Source organism: Gymnoscopelus microlampas (genome assembly GCF_963454915.1).
Source record: "Gymnoscopelus microlampas genome assembly, chromosome: 13".
NCBI classification, from domain to species: Eukaryota; Metazoa; Chordata; class Actinopteri; order Myctophiformes; family Myctophidae; genus Gymnoscopelus; species Gymnoscopelus microlampas.
This window is the reverse complement of record NC_139950.1, coordinates 46,130,809-46,150,682: the sequence shown is the minus strand read 5'-3', so window position 1 is coordinate 46,150,682 and position 19,874 is coordinate 46,130,809. Positions and strand designations below refer to the sequence as shown.

At 42.1% G+C, this 19,874-nt stretch overlaps 1 protein-coding gene and 2 long non-coding RNA genes across 3 annotated transcripts in view; all 3 read right to left on the bottom strand.

Annotated features, from left to right (window-relative positions):
• The window catches only part of slc29a3 (solute carrier family 29 member 3), a 150,283-nt gene that overhangs the window by 91,311 nt on the left and 39,098 nt on the right, over positions 1–19,874 (bottom strand). The window lies entirely within an intron of this gene.
• LOC311059012 lies at positions 4,265–4,958 on the bottom strand. Its single transcript, XR_014602117.1, has 4 exons — positions 4,878–4,958; positions 4,578–4,748; positions 4,459–4,490; positions 4,265–4,358 (listed from the first exon to the last, which is right to left on the bottom strand). It is a non-coding gene; the product is annotated as an uncharacterized lncRNA (long non-coding RNA).
• On the bottom strand, positions 14,487–14,885 carry LOC311058868. The gene is made up of 3 exons (XR_014602087.1): positions 14,800–14,885; positions 14,681–14,712; positions 14,487–14,580 (listed from the first exon to the last, which is right to left on the bottom strand). It is a non-coding gene; the product is annotated as an uncharacterized lncRNA (long non-coding RNA).

The following is a 19,874-nucleotide window of genomic DNA, read 5'->3' as shown; positions in this document are numbered from 1 at the left end:
AAATGGTCATCCTGTACAACCAACCATATAATAAAAAATCACACCCTGTGTGAAGGTAGCGGCGCCTTTGAATACATTATGTCATCGATATGTGTTTATAATGTGTTTATAGCCATGTGTCATGTGAAGCTTGACCAATCACTTTGTTGACGGGTCTGACCAATCAGAGCGTCGACGACAGATAAAGTTAAATTGAGGATCTAACTTTAAATAACTTACCTAGAAGGAGACTTTAGCCAAATAAAAATATATACAAAAAAAAACATGAGGAAATAAAAAATAAACCTTGACATCATAGTGATGTCATGAATAGTCCCCTTGCCTGACAAATCACAACCTTGACGGGCCTGACCAATCAGAACCTTGACGGGCCTGACCAATCAGAACCTTAACGGACTCTTGGATTCTCGATCGTCTCTATCAAACCATTCTGTCATAACGGATGACTGGGTCCCGAACTCAGACTTTCTATACATTCACCCTTCATCTGTTCTTGTATCTTTCTCTTTCTATTCGTCATATTAACTTTAAATAACTTACCTAGACGGAGACTTTAGCCAAATGAATAATAAGATGAAGTCATTGTCATCGTTTATATAGACATCGAATTCTATATTCATGACATCATAGTGATGTCATGAATAGTGACCAATCACAACTTTGGCGCACCTGACCAATCAGAACGTTGACGCACCTGACCAATCAGAACGTTGGCGCACCTGACCAATCAGAACGTTGACGCAAAAGCCAGGCATAGAGGGCTAATATCCGCTCTATACCTAAAGGTATAGAGCGGCTAGCGCCGCTAAAAATATGTACATTTAATTTAACATTGGAACATGTAAAAAGAACATGTTCCAGGGGCCACAAGAAAGCTCCGCTGGGGCCGGATTTGGCCCGCGGGCCGCCAGTTGAATATCACTGATTTAGGAGATAACATAAAAATCTCAAGTGCCTATATGGAAAAAGCTTTAAATTGGAAAAGTATTAAGGCAGAGGATGGAGATGCACTGCATGCTTATGCACTCTTCCTGAGAGGCTGTTGTAACGCAATGAGAGATTTGGAGGATATAGAGGACCTGGATCTGACTTCTAACCTGAAACTCATTGTGTCCAAACTGCCTTATAAATTGAAGGAAAAATGGAGAACGACAGCTTGTGATATTTTAGAGCAAACGCAAAGGAGAGCAAGATTGAGCCACTTGGTACTATTTATGGAAAAGCAAGCGAGAATACTCCAGGACCCACTTTTCGGCGACATTCATGATCCTCTTGCCAATGTGAAGGTTTCAAAACCAAGGACTGCAGCTGAATCAACCTCAGGCAGATTTAAGGGCAAGGGGAGTAGTTTTGCTACTACGGTGGCAACAGTGTCTGACAGCAAAGCCGAAAAGTCACCTGTCAAAAGCAACATGCCTTTTGGTGCATATGATTTCGCATGTATTTTCTGTACCGGCAAGCATCCCTTACCTGAATGTCAGAAAATGAATGCACAGGCACATGAAGACAAAGTTCAGTTTCTCAGGGAAAAAGGACTATGCTTTGGATGTTCGAAAGTGGGACATTTGAGTAGAAACGGAGACTGACCTGCCAGAACTGCCAGGGCAGACATAGTTGGGGGCTGGTATACAACACTTACCACTTGCTGGAATAAAGTTGCACTTGGGGGAAATAGTTGTGAATTTGATGACATTTAACTAATACTCTACTTAACATTTAAAACAAATTAAGGCAAATACCTCTCCACTGTATATGATGCAGCCTAAGAAAAGAAAAGTGCAGATATTAGGATTTTGTTCATTTCTAAAACACCATGGAAAAGCAAAATAACCAATACAAATAAAATGTAAATGTAACGGCAATGTTTACGTCATGTAGATAGAAGATCTCACCTGGTGGAACGTGATGAGCTAAAGTTAGCTTCATGTATGCGATGGATGATGCTACACTCTGAGGAAGAGTAGGCATGGCCTGGTCCAGTCTGGTGAAACTGAGACCCAACAAGTCGGGGGTTAACATCAGCCAATAATAACGAATGAAATCACATCTACCTGTCTTCAAAAAACATAATACTATATATTGATGGATCTACTTACATTATTTGGTAGCCTACGATGAGCAGGAAATGTTTCCCTGAAAAGTGGCAAAAATATGTTGTCATTTCAAACCTTAATGTGCATGGTTACATTTTCTATTATCTTTACTTTATGTGTTTTACCGTTCCAGAGAACATAACAAGGTGGGACACAAACTCAGCCAATCCAGTTGGAGATGCAGTCAGGGAGTCAAACACTGCGTTGATGACAACGTCTTTCTCAGCAGGAAGAGGCAACACCACAAGTTCTGCACTCTGCTTTGGAGACAGGAGCCTTACAGCCTCCAGCTGGACAGAAAGACAGTCAAGAAAAGATTATCACCACCACTGGATTTTATTTGATAATAATAAGGTAACTATTTGGTCTAATCATTCTTTAGAGTTTTTTTTTATGTGGCAGCGATGAAGTCTTACAGGGGAGAAGCCTGGGTTGAGATTCAGGAATTCTCTGACAGACACAAGGGCTGAGAATGGCCCAAAGTTGTTCTGCAGCCAGTAAGCACTGCTGTTGTATGGGACAGATCAGAACAAAGTATTAAGGCATTCAAACAGAAAAATGGCTGCAAATACCAGTCAAAACATTTTCCAGTAAAGATATCCCATTCTAATTGAGAATAGAATGGGAATATATTTATTCAGCAAATACATTTGAAAATGAGAGCCAAACTGTTATTGAGATATTGCAGTTAGTCAGTACCTGGCTGTGGTCGGGAGAGGAAAGGGAGGATTAGTTCCTTCAGGCCCAAATGCTGCTGCTGTGAGGTCATGTTGTCAAACTGATGGCTAAACTCCTTCAAACTGGTGAATCAAACACAGAATGAGAAATACTTATTTCTTAGCTTATTGGTGAAGCTAGAGAAAAGGCAACGGAGTCATCAAAATCAAAATCATCCCCCAGGAAGAATGAAGGTGCACAGAAATGTCTATGGAAATCCAGCAGTCAGAATTGCCACTCTCATCTCTCCAATCACATCCAGAACCACAGACGCTGATGGACCAGTCATGGTCATGGACTAGGGGAAGGATTACATGGATCAATATTTAATATTATTACATTTGCATTAATATTACGTGATGATATTTAGTGTATGGAATAGTAGATAAAGATTCTGGCTCTATAATAGAGATATTCTTTCAAATCTTGATAGACTGTTTGCCTGACAGTGAATAGGGAATTTTTATTAGCATTCTTTTTCATTAGCAAATCTTTTAAAGATTATTAAAAACATGAGCTTTAAATTTAAATAATTTCAGAATTCAGATGTGTTACTTTTAATTAGTTTTTAGAGATTGTTCATTCTGTCTTCACCATAAAAGTTGTTTTCAGTGTCTGGTTAGAGCTACTTTTTGTACCGTGTTGGCAAGAAGATCCAGAGCTGCGACCCCAGAGGTCTTAGAGAGGAACAGCTTCCAGACTGGTCTGGAACCAGTGGAGCTGGGGGGCTGGTTACACTTCATCACTGCTGCCAGATCCTGTACTGTCAACATGGACACCTGGGTGGAGATAATGGACAAAGCAGAACAGAAAAAACAGGAAACCTTTAATGAAGTCAAAATTGAAAAATAATAACTGTTGCGTTCAATGTGAGAGACTTAAGTGGCTTACTGAAGCACACGTGTATTCTTCAATGCCAAAGTCACAAAAACGTCCATTCATCTGTCTGTTGTTGAGGAGGAGCTGTAGTGCAGTGCTTTGGTAGCCGAAAAGGAAAACATTTGAGTTGCAAAACGAAAAGTTTGTTCATTAAATATATTTGAGATATTGTAGGCATTGCCTCAGAACACTCACCTGTTAATTCCAACACAAATGTCTGTTTCTGTGAAAACATTAATTAATTAATTCATTATGAAAATAAATCACAATAAAATTCATAACAATGAATCAAAACTACTATACACTTACCATTTGCTGAAGTAACATTGCACTTGGGAAAGAAAGAAAGAGTGAAATGTTTTTAATTTGGTGACATTTAGTCAATTAGACTTTAAAATGTGAATATCATTTCAGGTACCTACCTCTCCACTGTAGATGATGCAGCCTAAGTATAGACAGAAAAAGTTTTGTTGATTTTAGAAATGCAATGGGAAAAACATAACCACTGCCAATAACATGTGAACATAACAGCATAGTGATACATCACTTTTAACTCAGTCGAAGATCTCACCTGGTGGAATTTGATGAAGCAAAGTCAGCTTGTTGTATGTGATGGATGATGCTACACTCGGTGGAAGAGTAAACATGGCCAGGTCCAGTCTGGTGAAACTGAGACCCAACAAGTTGGGGTTAACATAGGCCAAAAATAATGATTTGAATTATTTCTACTTGGTCTTCAAAAAACTAAATATACTGATAGATAACTTACATTATTTTGTACGACAAGCAGGAAATTTCACCCTGAAAAATGACAAAAAGAGTTTGTGATTTCAAACCAAATGTGCATAGTTACAGTTTATATTACCATCATTACTTCACAGTTTTTACCTTTCCAGAGAACATAACAAGGTGGGACACAAACTCAGCCAATCCTCTCTCCTTTGGAGATTCGGTCAGATAGTCAAACACTGCGTGGATGACAACGTCTTTCTCAGGAAGAAGAGGCAACACCACAAGTTCTGCACTCTGCTTTGGAGACAGGAGCCTTACAGCCTCCAGCTAGATGGAAAGAAAGTCAAGAAAAACTTGATCACCACCACTGGACTTTATTTTATATTTAAAAAGTAATGATCTCTTGGAGTTAATAATTCATCATTGTTATGTAATGTAACAACTTTAAAGTCTTACAGGGGAGAAGCCTGGGTTTAGATTCAGGAATTCACTGACAGACACAAGACCTGAGAATGCACCAAAGTTGTTCTCCAACCATACCAGTAAACACTGCTGTTGGACACACGGCCTCGGTCTGAAGGGGACAGATCAGAATGAAACATTAAGGCATTGAAAGGTGTCTGGAAATACAGTCAATATATTTTCCTGTAAAAAATATATAACATTTTAATAGATTGTAAAAATAGATAGATAGATTGCAGTTAGTCAGTACCTGACTGTGGTCAGGACAGGAAAGGGATTATTAGTTCCGTCAGGACCACTTGCTGCTGATGTGAGGTCATGTTGTCGAACTGATGGCTAAACTCCTGCAATCAGTGGATCAAATCAAAATACAATGAAAAATACTTGTTTTCACTTCTTCGTTTTTCGGCCAATTCCCATCAGGGTGCGCCACATCATCCGTTTCCATCTGCTTCTGTTTTCGGCATCTTCTTTGGTCACTCTAGCCACCTGCATGTCGTCTCCCTCCGCATTCATAAACTTCATCTTTGGTCTACCTCTTCTCCTCTTGCCTGGCAGCTCCATCTTCAGCATCCTTCTCCCAATATACCTCTCATCCCTCCTCCGTATATATCCAAACAAACATCCAAACCTCGCCTCTCTTGCATTATCCCAAAACCTTCTAACCTGGGCTAATCCTCCAATGTAATCATTGGCATCCTCAATTTTGCCACCTCTAGTTCCGCCTCCTGTCTTTTCATCAGTGCCACCATTTCCAAGCCGTACACATCTTCCCTCTCACTCTAGCTGGAACCCTTCTCTCACAAATCACCCCTGACTCCATCAGTTCCACCCTACCTATCGCTTCTTCAGCTCTCTTCCACACTACCCATTACTTTGGACTCAATTCAACTTCACTATTATATGACTTTTTACTCACGAGAAAAAAGAAAAGAAATTCAAAACATTGTGACTTAGCTATGCTTTTCACCCAAACACCCCATTATGGGAGATGAAATGTGAAATACATCCACATAAAGATGATGTCCCTCAACTGTTCATCCGTCAGAATCGACACTCTCAGCTCTCCAATCACATCCAGAACCGCAGACGCCGATGGACCAGTCATCGTCATGGACTAGGGGAAGGATTACATGGGTCAATATTTCATTTAAATGTGCATTACGTGTGAGCTCATTTGGTGTAAAGAATAGTGGACAGGGCTTTTCGCTCTACAATAGAGAACTTTCATTCCAAACCTGGGTGGACTTTAAGTGGACAAATAACAGCTTCTGGCCAGAAATAATTGATTTTTTTATTTTTATTTTGCATTGGTGCATTTTATAATTACTAATTATAAACATAGACTGTAATTATGTGTAGGTCTGAGATATACTAACTCAGTCATCATTGTTCATTTTAATTAGTTTCAGTGATTGGTCATTCTATCTTTGCCATTACACTTAGCAGTTTAGTTTCAGTTTATTTCAGTGTCTGGTTAGATCTAGTTTTTGTACCGTGTTGGCAAGAAGATCCAGAGCTGCATCCAACACCCCAGAGGCCTTGGAGAGGAACAGCTTCCAGACTGGTCTGGAACCAGTGGAGCTGGGGCACCAGTAGTTCGGTAGGCTTGCGTGCCGCACGTCTGGGGGCCAACATCCTCCGAGACTAGGCAGTGGTACTATTTAACCCATGGTTGGGGGCTGGTTCGTGGGCACCAGTAGTTCGGTAAGCTTGCGTGCCGCACGTCTGGGGGCCAACCTCCTCCGAGACGAGGCAGTGGTACTATTTAACCCATAGTTGGGGGCTGGTTCGTGGGCACCAGTAGTTCGGTAAGCTTGCGTGCCGCACGTCTGGGGGCCAACCTCCTCCGAGACGAGGCAGTGGTACTATTTAACCCATAGTTGGGGGCTGGTTCGTGGGCACCAGTAGTTCGGTAGGCTTGCGTGCCGCACGTCTGGGGGCCAACCTCCTCCGAGACGAGGCAGTGGTACTATTTAACCCATAGTTGGGGGCTGGTTCGTGGGCACCAGTAGTTCGGTAGGCTTGCGTGCCGCACGTCTGGGGGCCAACCTCCTCCGAGACGAGGCAGTGGTACTATTTAACCCATAGTTGGGGGCTGGTTCGTGGGCACCAGTAGTTCGGTAGGCTTGCGTGCCGCACGTCTGGGGGCCAACCTCCTCCGAGACGAGGCAGTGGTACTATTTAACCCATAGTTGGGGGCTGGTTCGTGGGCACCAGTAGTTCGGTAGGCTTGCGTGCCGCACGTCTGGGGGCCAACCTCCTCCGAGACTAGGCAGTGGTACTATTTAACCCATAGTTGGGGGCTGGTTCGTGGGCACCAGTAGTTCGGTAAGCTTGCGTGCCGCACGTCTGGGGGCCAACCTCCTCCGAGACGAGGCAGTGGTACTATTTAACCCATAGTTGGGGGCTGGTTCGTGGGCACCAGTAGTTCGGTAGGCTTGCGTGCCGCACGTCTGGGGGCCAACCTCCTCCGAGACGAGGCAGTGGTACTATTTAACCCATAGTTGGGGGCTGGTTCGTGGGCACCAGTAGTTCGGTAGGCTTGCGTGCCGCACGTCTGGGGGCCAACCTCCTCCGAGACTAGGCAGTGGTACTATTTAACCCATAATTGGGGGCTGGTTCGTGGGCACCAGTAGTTCGGTAGGCTTGCGTGCCGCACGTCTGGGGGCCAACCTCCTCCGAGCATTATAATTGCACAAATTTAATGACCAGAAGTCTAGCTTCACATTTGCGCTTTTTATAGAATTGTCACATCAGAAGACAGACCCTTGCAGCGTAGAGAATAGAGAATAGTTATACCCTTCCAGACAAGAGCCATATCCCTGCAGACACGGCCGTCTTCAAGGCAAGAGTACAGTCAGAGTGCAACATATGCAACATTAAATAAATGCACTCATAAACCTTATAGACGCCGGTAGGGAGGGGCTTTATTATATTATTCGCTTATAGATTCCAACGAGTTGGAATCAACACTCGATTAATGTTAGGACGTATCAACAGATAAATCCTATTGACACACTTCCCTAAAGGCAAGGCTCCTTTCAGTCAGAGGAGGCATTTATCTGAGCTTCAGAGCTTGCTCTATCGGCTACGGCGATCGGATCCCTTCAAGACAGACTTCAAGACTGGAAGGGTAGAACTATTCTTTACACTGCGAGGCTCGGTCTTCTGATATGACATTCTATAAAAAGGTATTGAATTCATTGTTATATGGGTATTGAATTCATTGTTATATGGGTATTGAATTCATTGTTATATGGGTATTGAATTCCCATTATATGGGAGCGCCAATGGAGGGGGAAGGCTGCTTCTGTACACGCTCCTCAGCGTCGCAACGTTTTTCCTTCTTTTTAGTATTTTTAAGCTTTTATTATTTTACATGTACTTAAAAGACGTATGAAAAAATTGCCTTTCCCTGTTCTCAAGTAAAATATTGATATGCGATTAAAATGTGATTAATTGTGATTAATTCATTACAAAGCCTCTAATTAATTTGATAAATGTTTTTAATCGAGTCCCAACCCTAGTTCTTATATATATTTATAATGTTCTTACCCTTCATCACAGACACCTGTAGCAGAGTCTCCAAACTTTGTAATCCAGTGTACACAAACTGACCGTTGGAGATTTCCCCAGCAGAGCCACATGACTTCCCTGTGGAAGAGAAAGAAATGTCCTTCAATACACTGGTATGAAATATCCAGTGGTGTAAAGTAACTAAGTACATTTACTAAAGTACCGTACTTAAGTACAATTAGAAGGTACTTTTACTTTACTGGAGTATTTCCAATTGTCTATACTTTTACTTACATCTCAGAGGCAAATATTGTACTGTTACTCCACTACAATTATTTGAAAACTTTAGTTACTAGTTATTGTAGATATACATTATTATATTATAAAAACATACATTAACCACTTGCCTTTCACAACCACAAGGACGCACGTACGCACGCACACGCCACTAACCTGTACACACTCGGGTCCAGATTGACAAAGGTGTCCATGTTGACATTGGAGCCAGCGGCACTTCTCACATAGGAAAGGGATGCACCACCTACAGGTCATAAAGAAAATACTGAATTTATCCATCTCTGAAGTGTGCGTGTGTGCGTGCGTGCGTGCGCAATAAAGGACAAGGATAGGATAGAACGCAATGGTATGAGCCAAAAGCGTCGTGTTTATTGAATTCCTAAAGGAAGCGGAAATATGGAAAAATGAACAAAACCAGTTGACTGTGCAGCCCCAGGACAGTATCTCCAATATTTCAAAACACTCAAAAGCGAAATCAACCAAATCAACCACTTCATCAGTTACCGCAGCCCGACTCAAGGCTGAGGCTGAGAAGGCTGTGCTCCTTATAAGGGCATCGACTTTAAAGGCAAAGCAGGCTCTGGAAATGGAGCAGGCTAAAATGCAAGCCAGCCAGACTGGAACAAATGGAACTGGACATATGCCTGGCTGAATCCGATGCTAGATTAAAAATCCTGGCGGATCTTGACTCCATTTCACAACCACCAGCACCATCACTGCTTAAATCACAACCACAAATGTTACAGCCAAAATCACAGGATGATGCCATGAATGAGTATCTGGAAAATACTAAAACCCCAAGCATCAATATGGACTCATTTCCAATTAATTCACTTGGAGCCAGACAAAAAATAAAATTACAAGGACCATCAAACCCAGGCCTAAGGCCGCCAGAAATCACAGCAACTCATACCCAACAGCAAGCAATTGGGACAGGAACTGGAATTACAGTGTCAGACAATGACGACAAATTCTTGACTGTAATACAGAGGCAAAATGAGATTGCTGATTTACTGGTTGTACAGCTAAAATTGACCTCACTTCCCTCTAAGGAAATCCCAGTTTACGATGGCAACCCTTTAGATTACCAGGCATTGATGAGGGCATTTGAGCATGGTATTGAGGAAAAGACTAGAAGCCACCAAGATAGGCTATATTACTTGGAACAGTACACCTCTGGACCCTGCAGAGAATTGGTTAGGAGCTGTCTTCATATGAATGCCAACACAGGCTACATTCACGCTAAAACACTGTTAAAAAAGCATTTAGGACAGGGCTATTCAACTAGATTAGGCAGGGGGCCGCAATCATAAAATTACTTGAAGTCAGGGGCCACAAGACCGTGACAACAAAACCGTTTAACCGCTTGTTGTGAGCTATAGGTGCGATAGGACACAATAATGGACACATTATGTCCATTATGGTAACTTATTAGGGCCTGCTTCATACTGCATTCATGCATTTTGATATTAAGAAAATGGGAAGTAGATATTTCAGTATGTTCTGTGCACTTGTCCCTGGCATGGAAGCATCTTTGTAAAAAGAGTATGGGGGACCAGGTGAAGTGTTTACTTGTTTGTATGAATGAAAGGATTTTCATTTTGTTTGTTTTGAGCACTCGGGTGATAAGAGCACAAGGTCTTATGATGTATTTGAAGTGGATGAAGATGGCAAAGATGGAAGATGGACAAAATCCACAAAGAAATAGCCTTAATAATTGCCGAACTACTTGAAAGCTACATTATTCTGAAAGTAGTTAGAAGTATAGAAGTAGACAACATTTCCGGCTGTTTTGTTTCTTTGTACTAGGTAAAAAAGGTCTTCATAATTTTAAAGATATTTTTGTGGCAGACAGTAGGCTGACAGGAAATAGGGAGAGAGATGGGGGGGGGGTGACACACAGCAAACGCCGTCGGGATTGGGAGTCGAACACGTGACTCACTGCAAGACTGGATTACCATTTATGTGGTATGTGCCTGGACCGGTAGGCCAGCATCTTTTTTTAACACCAGATGCTTAAGTACATATGAAGTGAGCTACTTTAACAATTTGACCCAAGTGATTTTCTTATGGTTGACTTACACACCAAAGATTACATTTACCCGCATTTGGGTTCCTTGCGTCTTGACTGCAAATGCAGTACTGGTAGGTGTTAATTTGGGACCCTGAGTGGAGTCACTAATATTCCTCCATTCTAAATAGTAGCCTGCATTTTCTTCTTAACTGTTAATGGTTGATTAACCATTAACAAGCTTCAGTTAACAGTTAAAAAAACATTCAAAATGGTCATCCTGTACAACCAACCATATAATAAAAAATATGTACATTTAATTTAACATTGGAACATGTAAAAAGAACATGTTCCAGGGGCCACAAGAAAGCTCCGCTGGGGCCGGATTTGGCCCGCGGGCCGCCAGTTGAATATCACTGATTTAGGAGATAACATAAAAATCTCAAGTGCCTATATGGAAAAAGCTTTAAATTGGAAAAGTATTAAGGCAGAGGATGGAGATGCACTGCATGCTTATGCACTCTTCCTGAGAGGCTGTTGTAACGCAATGAGAGATTTGGAGGATATAGAGGACCTGGATCTGACTTCTAACCTGAAACTCATTGTGTCCAAACTGCCTTATAAATTGAAGGAAAAATGGAGAACGACAGCTTGTGATATTTTAGAGCAAACGCAAAGGAGAGCAAGATTGAGCCACTTGGTACTATTTATGGAAAAGCAAGCGAGAATACTCCAGGACCCACTTTTCGGCGACATTCATGATCCTCTTGCCAATGTGAAGGTTTCAAAACCAAGGACTGCAGCTGAATCAACCTCAGGCAGATTTAAGGGCAAGGGGAGTAGTTTTGCTACTACGGTGGCAACAGTGTCTGACAGCAAAGCCGAAAAGTCACCTGTCAAAAGCAACATGCCTTTTGGTGCATATGATTTCGCATGTATTTTCTGTACCGGCAAGCATCCCTTACCTGAATGTCAGAAAATGAATGCACAGGCACATGAAGACAAAGTTCAGTTTCTCAGGGAAAAAGGACTATGCTTTGGATGTTCGAAAGTGGGACATTTGAGTAGAAATTGTAAACGGAGACTGACCTGCCAGAACTGCCAGGGCAGACATAGTTGGGGGCTGGTATACAACACTTACCACTTGCTGGAATAAAGTTGCACTTGGGGGAGAAAGGGGGGAAATAGTTGTGAATTTGATGACATTTAACTAATACTCTACTTAACATTTAAAACAAATTAAGGCAAATACCTCTCCACTGTATATGATGCAGCCTAAGAAAAGAAAAGTGCAGATATTAGGATTTTGTTCATTTCTAAAACACCATGGAAAAGCAAAATAACCAATACAAATAAAATGTAAATGTAACGGCAATGTTTACGTCATGTAGATAGAAGATCTCACCTGGTGGAACGTGATGAGCTAAAGTTAGCTTCATGTATGCGATGGATGATGCTACACTCTGAGGAAGAGTAGGCATGGCCTGGTCCAGTCTGGTGAAACTGAGACCCAACAAGTCAGGGGTTAACATCAGCCAATAATAACGAATGAAATCACATCTACCTGTCTTCAAAAAACATAATACTATATATTGATGGATCTACTTACATTATTTGGTAGCCTACGATGAGCAGGAAATGTTTCCCTGAAAAGTGGCAAAAATATGTTGTCATTTCAAACCTTAATGTGCATGGTTACATTTTCTATTATCTTTACTTTATGTGTTTTACCGTTCCAGAGAACATAACAAGGTGGGACACAAACTCAGCCAATCCAGTTGGAGATGCAGTCAGGGAGTCAAACACTGCGTTGATGACAACGTCTTTCTCAGCAGGAAGAGGCAACACCACAAGTTCTGCACTCTGCTTTGGAGACAGGAGCCTTACAGCCTCCAGCTGGACAGAAAGACAGTCAAGAAAAGATTATCACCACCACTGGATTTTATTTGATAATAATAAGGTAACTATTTGGTCTAATCATTCTTTAGAGTTTTTTTTATGTGGCAGCGATGAAGTCTTACAGGGGAGAAGCCTGGGTTGAGATTCAGGAATTCTCTGACAGACACAAGGGCTGAGAATGGCCCAAAGTTGTTCTGCAGCCAGTAAGCACTGCTGTTGTATGGGACAGATCAGAACAAAGTATTAAGGCATTCAAACAGAAAAATGGCTGCAAATACCAGTCAAAACATTTTCCAGTAAAGATATCCCATTCTAATTGAGAATAGAATGGGAATATATTTATTCAGCAAATACATTTGAAAATGAGAGCCAAACTGTTATTGAGATATTGCAGTTAGTCAGTACCTGGCTGTGGTCGGGAGAGGAAAGGGAGGATTAGTTCCTTCAGGCCCAAATGCTGCTGCTGTGAGGTCATGTTGTCAAACTGATGGCTAAACTCCTTCAAACTGGTGAATCAAACACAGAATGAGAAATACTTATTTCTTAGCTTATTGGTGAAGCTAGAGAAAAGGCAACGGAGTCATCAAAATCAAAATCATCCCCCAGGAAGAATGAAGGTGCACAGAAATGTCTATGGAAATCCAGCAGTCAGAATTGCCACTCTCATCTCTCCAATCACATCCAGAACCACAGACGCTGATGGACCAGTCATGGTCATGGACTAGGGGAAGGATTACATGGATCAATATTTAATATTATTACATTTGCATTAATATTACGTGATGATATTTAGTGTATGGAATAGTAGATAAAGATTCTGGCTCTATAATAGAGATATTCTTTCAAATCTTGATAGACTGTTTGCCTGACAGTGAATAGGGAATTTTTATTAGCATTTTTTTTCATTAGCAAATCTTTTAAAGATTATTAAAAACATGAGCTTTAAATTTAAATAATTTCAGAATTCAGATGTGTTACTTTTAATTAGTTTTTAGAGATTGTTCATTCTGTCTTCACCATAAAAGTTGTTTTCAGTGTCTGGTTAGAGCTACTTTTTGTACCGTGTTGGCAAGAAGATCCAGAGCTGCGACCCCAGAGGTCTTAGAGAGGAACAGCTTCCAGACTGGTCTGGAACCAGTGGAGCTGGGGGGCTGGTTACACTTCATCACTGCTGCCAGATCCTGTGCTGTCAACATGGACACCTGGGTGGAGATAATGGACAAAGCAGAACAGAAAAAACAGGAAACCTTTAATGAAGTCAAAATTGAAAAATAATAACTGTTGCGTTCAATGTGAGAGACTTAAGTGGCTTACTGAAGCACACGTGTATTCTTCAATGCCAAAGTCACAAAAACGTCCATTCATCTGTCTGTTGTTGAGGAGGAGCTGTAGTGCAGTGCTTTGGTAGCCGAAAAGGAAAACATTTGAGTTGCAAAACGAAAAGTTTGTTCATTAAATATATTTGAGATATTGTAGGCATTGCCTCAGAACACTCACCTGTTAATTCCAACACAAATGTCTGTTTCTGTGAAAACATTAATTAATTAATTCATTATGAAAATAAATCACAATAAAATTCATAACAATGAATCAAAACTACTATACACTTACCATTTGCTGAAGTAACATTGCACTTGGGAAAGAAAGAAAGAGTGAAATGTTTTTAATTTGGTGACATTTAGTCAATTAGACTTTAAAATGTGAATATCATTTCAGGTACCTACCTCTCCACTGTAGATGATGCAGCCTAAGTATAGACAGAAAAAGTTTTGTTGATTTTAGAAATGCAATGGGAAAAACATAACCACTGCCAATAACATGTGAACATAACAGCATAGTGATACATCACTTTTAACTCAGTCGAAGATCTCACCTGGTGGAATTTGATGAAGCAAAGTCAGCTTGTTGTATGTGATGGATGATGCTACACTCGGTGGAAGAGTAAACATGGCCAGGTCCAGTCTGGTGAAACTGAGACCCAACAAGTTGGGGTTAACATAGGCCAAAAATAATGATTTGAATTATTTCTACTTGGTCTTCAAAAAACTAAATATACTGATAGATAACTTACATTATTTTGTACGACAAGCAGGAAATTTCACCCTGAAAAATGACAAAAAGAGTTTGTGATTTCAAACCAAATGTGCATAGTTACAGTTTATATTACCATCATTACTTCACAGTTTTTACCTTTCCAGAGAACATAACAAGGTGGGACACAAACTCAGCCAATCCTCTCTCCTTTGGAGATTCGGTCAGATAGTCAAACACTGCGTGGATGACAACGTCTTTCTCAGGAAGAAGAGGCAACACCACAAGTTCTGCACTCTGCTTTGGAGACAGGAGCCTTACAGCCTCCAGCTAGATGGAAAGAAAGTCAAGAAAAACTTGATCACCACCACTGGACTTTATTTTATATTTAAAAAGTAATGATCTCTTGGAGTTAATAATTCATCATTGTTATGTAATGTAACAACTTTAAAGTCTTACAGGGGAGAAGCCTGGGTTTAGATTCAGGAATTCACTGACAGACACAAGACCTGAGAATGCACCAAAGTTGTTCTCCAACCATACCAGTAAACACTGCTGTTGGACACACGGCCTCGGTCTGAAGGGGACAGATCAGAATGAAACATTAAGGCATTGAAAGGTGTCTGGAAATACAGTCAATATATTTTCCTGTAAAAAATATATAACATTTTAATAGATTGTAAAAATAGATAGATAGATTGCAGTTAGTCAGTACCTGACTGTGGTCAGGACAGGAAAGGGATTATTAGTTCCGTCAGGACCACTTGCTGCTGATGTGAGGTCATGTTGTCGAACTGATGGCTAAACTCCTGCAATCAGTGGATCAAATCAAAATACAATGAAAAATACTTGTTTTCACTTCTTCGTTTTTCGGCCAATTCCCATCAGGGTGCGCCACATCATCCGTTTCCATCTGCTTCTGTTTTCGGCATCTTCTTTGGTCACTCTAGCCACCTGCATGTCGTCTCCCTCCGCATTCATAAACTTCATCTTTGGTCTACCTCTTCTCCTCTTGCCTGGCAGCTCCATCTTCAGCATCCTTCTCCCAATATACCTCTCATCCCTCCTCCGTATATATCCAAACAAACATCCAAACCTCGCCTCTCTTGCATTATCCCAAAACCTTCTAACCTGGGCTAATCCTCCAATGTAATCATTGGCATCCTCAATTTTGCCACCTCTAGTTCCGCCTCCTGTCTTTTCATCAGTGCCACCATTTCCAAGCCGTACACATCTTCCCTCTCACTCTAGCTGGAACCCTTCTCTCACAAATCACCCCTGACTCCATCAGTTCCACCCTACCTATCGCTTCTTCAGCTCTCTTCCACACTACCCATTACTTTGGACTCAATTCAACTTCACTATTATATGACTTTTTACTCACGAGAAAAAAGAAAAGAAATTCAAAACATTGTGACTTAGCTATGCTTTTCACCCAAACACCCCATTATGGGAGATGAAATGTGAAATACATCCACATAAAGATGATGTCCCTCAACTGTTCATCCGTCAGAATCGACACTCTCAGCTCTCCAATCACATCCAGAACCGCAGACGCCGATGGACCAGTCATCGTCATGGACTAGGGGAAGGATTACATGGGTCAATATTTCATTTAAATGTGCATTACGTGTGAGCTCATTTGGTGTAAAGAATAGTGGACAGGGCTTTTCGCTCTACAATAGAGAACTTTCATTCCAAACCTGGGTGGACTTTAAGTGGACAAATAACAGCTTCTGGCCAGAAATAATTGATTTTTTTATTTTTATTTTGCATTGGTGCATTTTATAATTACTAATTATAAACAGACTGTAATTATGTGTAGGTCTGAGATATACTAACTCAGTCATCATTGTTCATTTTAATTAGTTTCAGTGATTGGTCATTCTATCTTTGCCATTACACTTAGCAGTTTAGTTTCAGTTTATTTCAGTGTCTGGTTAGATCTAGTTTTTGTACCGTGTTGGCAAGAAGATCCAGAGCTGCATCCAACACCCCAGAGGCCTTGGAGAGGAACAGCTTCCAGACTGGTCTGGAACCAGTGGAGCTGGGGCACCAGTAGTTCGGTAGGCTTGCGTGCCGCACGTCTGGGGGCCAACATCCTCCGAGACTAGGCAGTGGTACTATTTAACCCATGGTTGGGGGCTGGTTCGTGGGCACCAGTAGTTCGGTAAGCTTGCGTGCCGCACGTCTGGGGGCCAACCTCCTCCGAGACGAGGCAGTGGTACTATTTAACCCATAGTTGGGGGCTGGTTCGTGGGCACCAGTAGTTCGGTAAGCTTGCGTGCCGCACGTCTGGGGGCCAACCTCCTCCGAGACGAGGCAGTGGTACTATTTAACCCATAGTTGGGGGCTGGTTCGTGGGCACCAGTAGTTCGGTAGGCTTGCGTGCCGCACGTCTGGGGGCCAACCTCCTCCGAGACGAGGCAGTGGTACTATTTAACCCATAGTTGGGGGCTGGTTCGTGGGCACCAGTAGTTCGGTAGGCTTGCGTGCCGCACGTCTGGGGGCCAACCTCCTCCGAGACGAGGCAGTGGTACTATTTAACCCATAGTTGGGGGCTGGTTCGTGGGCACCAGTAGTTCGGTAGGCTTGCGTGCCGCACGTCTGGGGGCCAACCTCCTCCGAGACGAGGCAGTGGTACTATTTAACCCATAGTTGGGGGCTGGTTCGTGGGCACCAGTAGTTCGGTAGGCTTGCGTGCCGCACGTCTGGGGGCCAACCTCCTCCGAGACTAGGCAGTGGTACTATTTAACCCATAGTTGGGGGCTGGTTCGTGGGCACCAGTAGTTCGGTAAGCTTGCGTGCCGCACGTCTGGGGGCCAACCTCCTCCGAGACGAGGCAGTGGTACTATTTAACCCATAGTTGGGGGCTGGTTCGTGGGCACCAGTAGTTCGGTAGGCTTGCGTGCCGCACGTCTGGGGGCCAACCTCCTCCGAGACGAGGCAGTGGTACTATTTAACCCATAGTTGGGGGCTGGTTCGTGGGCACCAGTAGTTCGGTAGGCTTGCGTGCCGCACGTCTGGGGGCCAACCTCCTCCGAGACTAGGCAGTGGTACTATTTAACCCATAATTGGGGGCTGGTTCGTGGGCACCAGTAGTTCGGTAGGCTTGCGTGCCGCACGTCTGGGGGCCAACCTCCTCCGAGCATTATAATTGCACAAATTTAATGACCAGAAGTCTAGCTTCACATTTGCGCTTTTTATAGAATTGTCACATCAGAAGACAGACCCTTGCAGCGTAGAGAATAGAGAATAGTTATACCCTTCCAGACAAGAGCCATATCCCTGCAGACACGGCCGTCTTCAAGGCAAGAGTACAGTCAGAGTGCAACATATGCAACATTAAATAAATGCACTCATAAACCTTATAGACGCCGGTAGGGAGGGGCTTTATTATATTATTCGCTTATAGATTCCAACGAGTTGGAATCAACACTCGATTAATGTTAGGACGTATCAACAGATAAATCCTATTGACACACTTCCCTAAAGGCAAGGCTCCTTTCAGTCAGAGGAGGCATTTATCTGAGCTTCAGAGCTTGCTCTATCGGCTACGGCGATCGGATCCCTTCAAGACAGACTTCAAGACTGGAAGGGTAGAACTATTCTTTACACTGCGAGGCTCGGTCTTCTGATATGACATTCTATAAAAAGGTATTGAATTCATTGTTATATGGGTATTGAATTCATTGTTATATGGGTATTGAATTCATTGTTATATGGGTATTGAATTCCCATTATATGGGAGCGCCAATGGAGGGGGAAGGCTGCTTCTGTACACGCTCCTCAGCGTCGCAACGTTTTTCCTTCTTTTTAGTATTTTTAAGCTTTTATTATTTTACATGTACTTAAAAGACGTATGAAAAAATTGCCTTTCCCTGTTCTCAAGTAAAATATTGATATGCGATTAAAATGTGATTAATTGTGATTAATTCATTACAAAGCCTCTAATTAATTTGATAAATGTTTTTAATCGAGTCCCAACCCTAGTTCTTATATATATTTATAATGTTCTTACCCTTCATCACAGACACCTGTAGCAGAGTCTCCAAACTTTGTAATCCAGTGTACACAAACTGACCGTTGGAGATTTCCCCAGCAGAGCCACATGACTTCCCTGTGGAAGAGAAAGAAATGTCCTTCAATACACTGGTATGAAATATCCAGTGGTGTAAAGTAACTAAGTACATTTACTAAAGTACCGTACTTAAGTACAATTAGAAGGTACTTTTACTTTACTGGAGTATTTCCAATTGTCTATACTTTTACTTACATCTCAGAGGCAAATATTGTACTGTTACTCCACTACAATTATTTGAAAACTTTAGTTACTAGTTATTGTAGATATACATTATTATATTATAAAAACATACATTAACCACTTGCCTTTCACAACCACAAGGACGCACGTACGCACGCACACGCCACTAACCTGTACACACTCGGGTCCAGATTGACAAAGGTGTCCATGTTGACATTGGAGCCAGCGGCACTTCTCACATAGGAAAGGGATGCACCACCTACAGGTCATAAAGAAAATACTGAATTTATCCATCTCTGAAGTGTGCGTGTGTGCGTGCGTGCGTGCGCAATAAAGGACAAGGATAGGATAGAACGCAATGGTATGAGCCAAAAGCGTCGTGTTTATTGAATTCCTAAAGGAAGCGGAAATATGGAAAAATGAACAAAACCAGTTGACTGTGCAGCCCCAGGACAGTATCTCCAATATTTCAAAACACTCAAAAGCGAAATCAACCAAATCAACCACTTCATCAGTTACCGCAGCCCGACTCAAGGCTGAGGCTGAGAAGGCTGTGCTCCTTATAAGGGCATCGACTTTAAAGGCAAAGCAGGCTCTGGAAATGGAGCAGGCTAAAATGCAAGCCAGCCAGACTGGAACAAATGGAACTGGACATATGCCTGGCTGAATCCGATGCTAGATTAAAAATCCTGGCGGATCTTGACTCCATTTCACAACCACCAGCACCATCACTGCTTAAATCACAACCACAAATGTTACAGCCAAAATCACAGGATGATGCCATGAATGAGTATCTGGAAAATACTAAAACCCCAAGCATCAATATGGACTCATTTCCAATTAATTCACTTGGAGCCAGACAAAAAATAAAATTACAAGGACCATCAAACCCAGGCCTAAGGCCGCCAGAAATCACAGCAACTCATACCCAACAGCAAGCAATTGGGACAGGAACTGGAATTACAGTGTC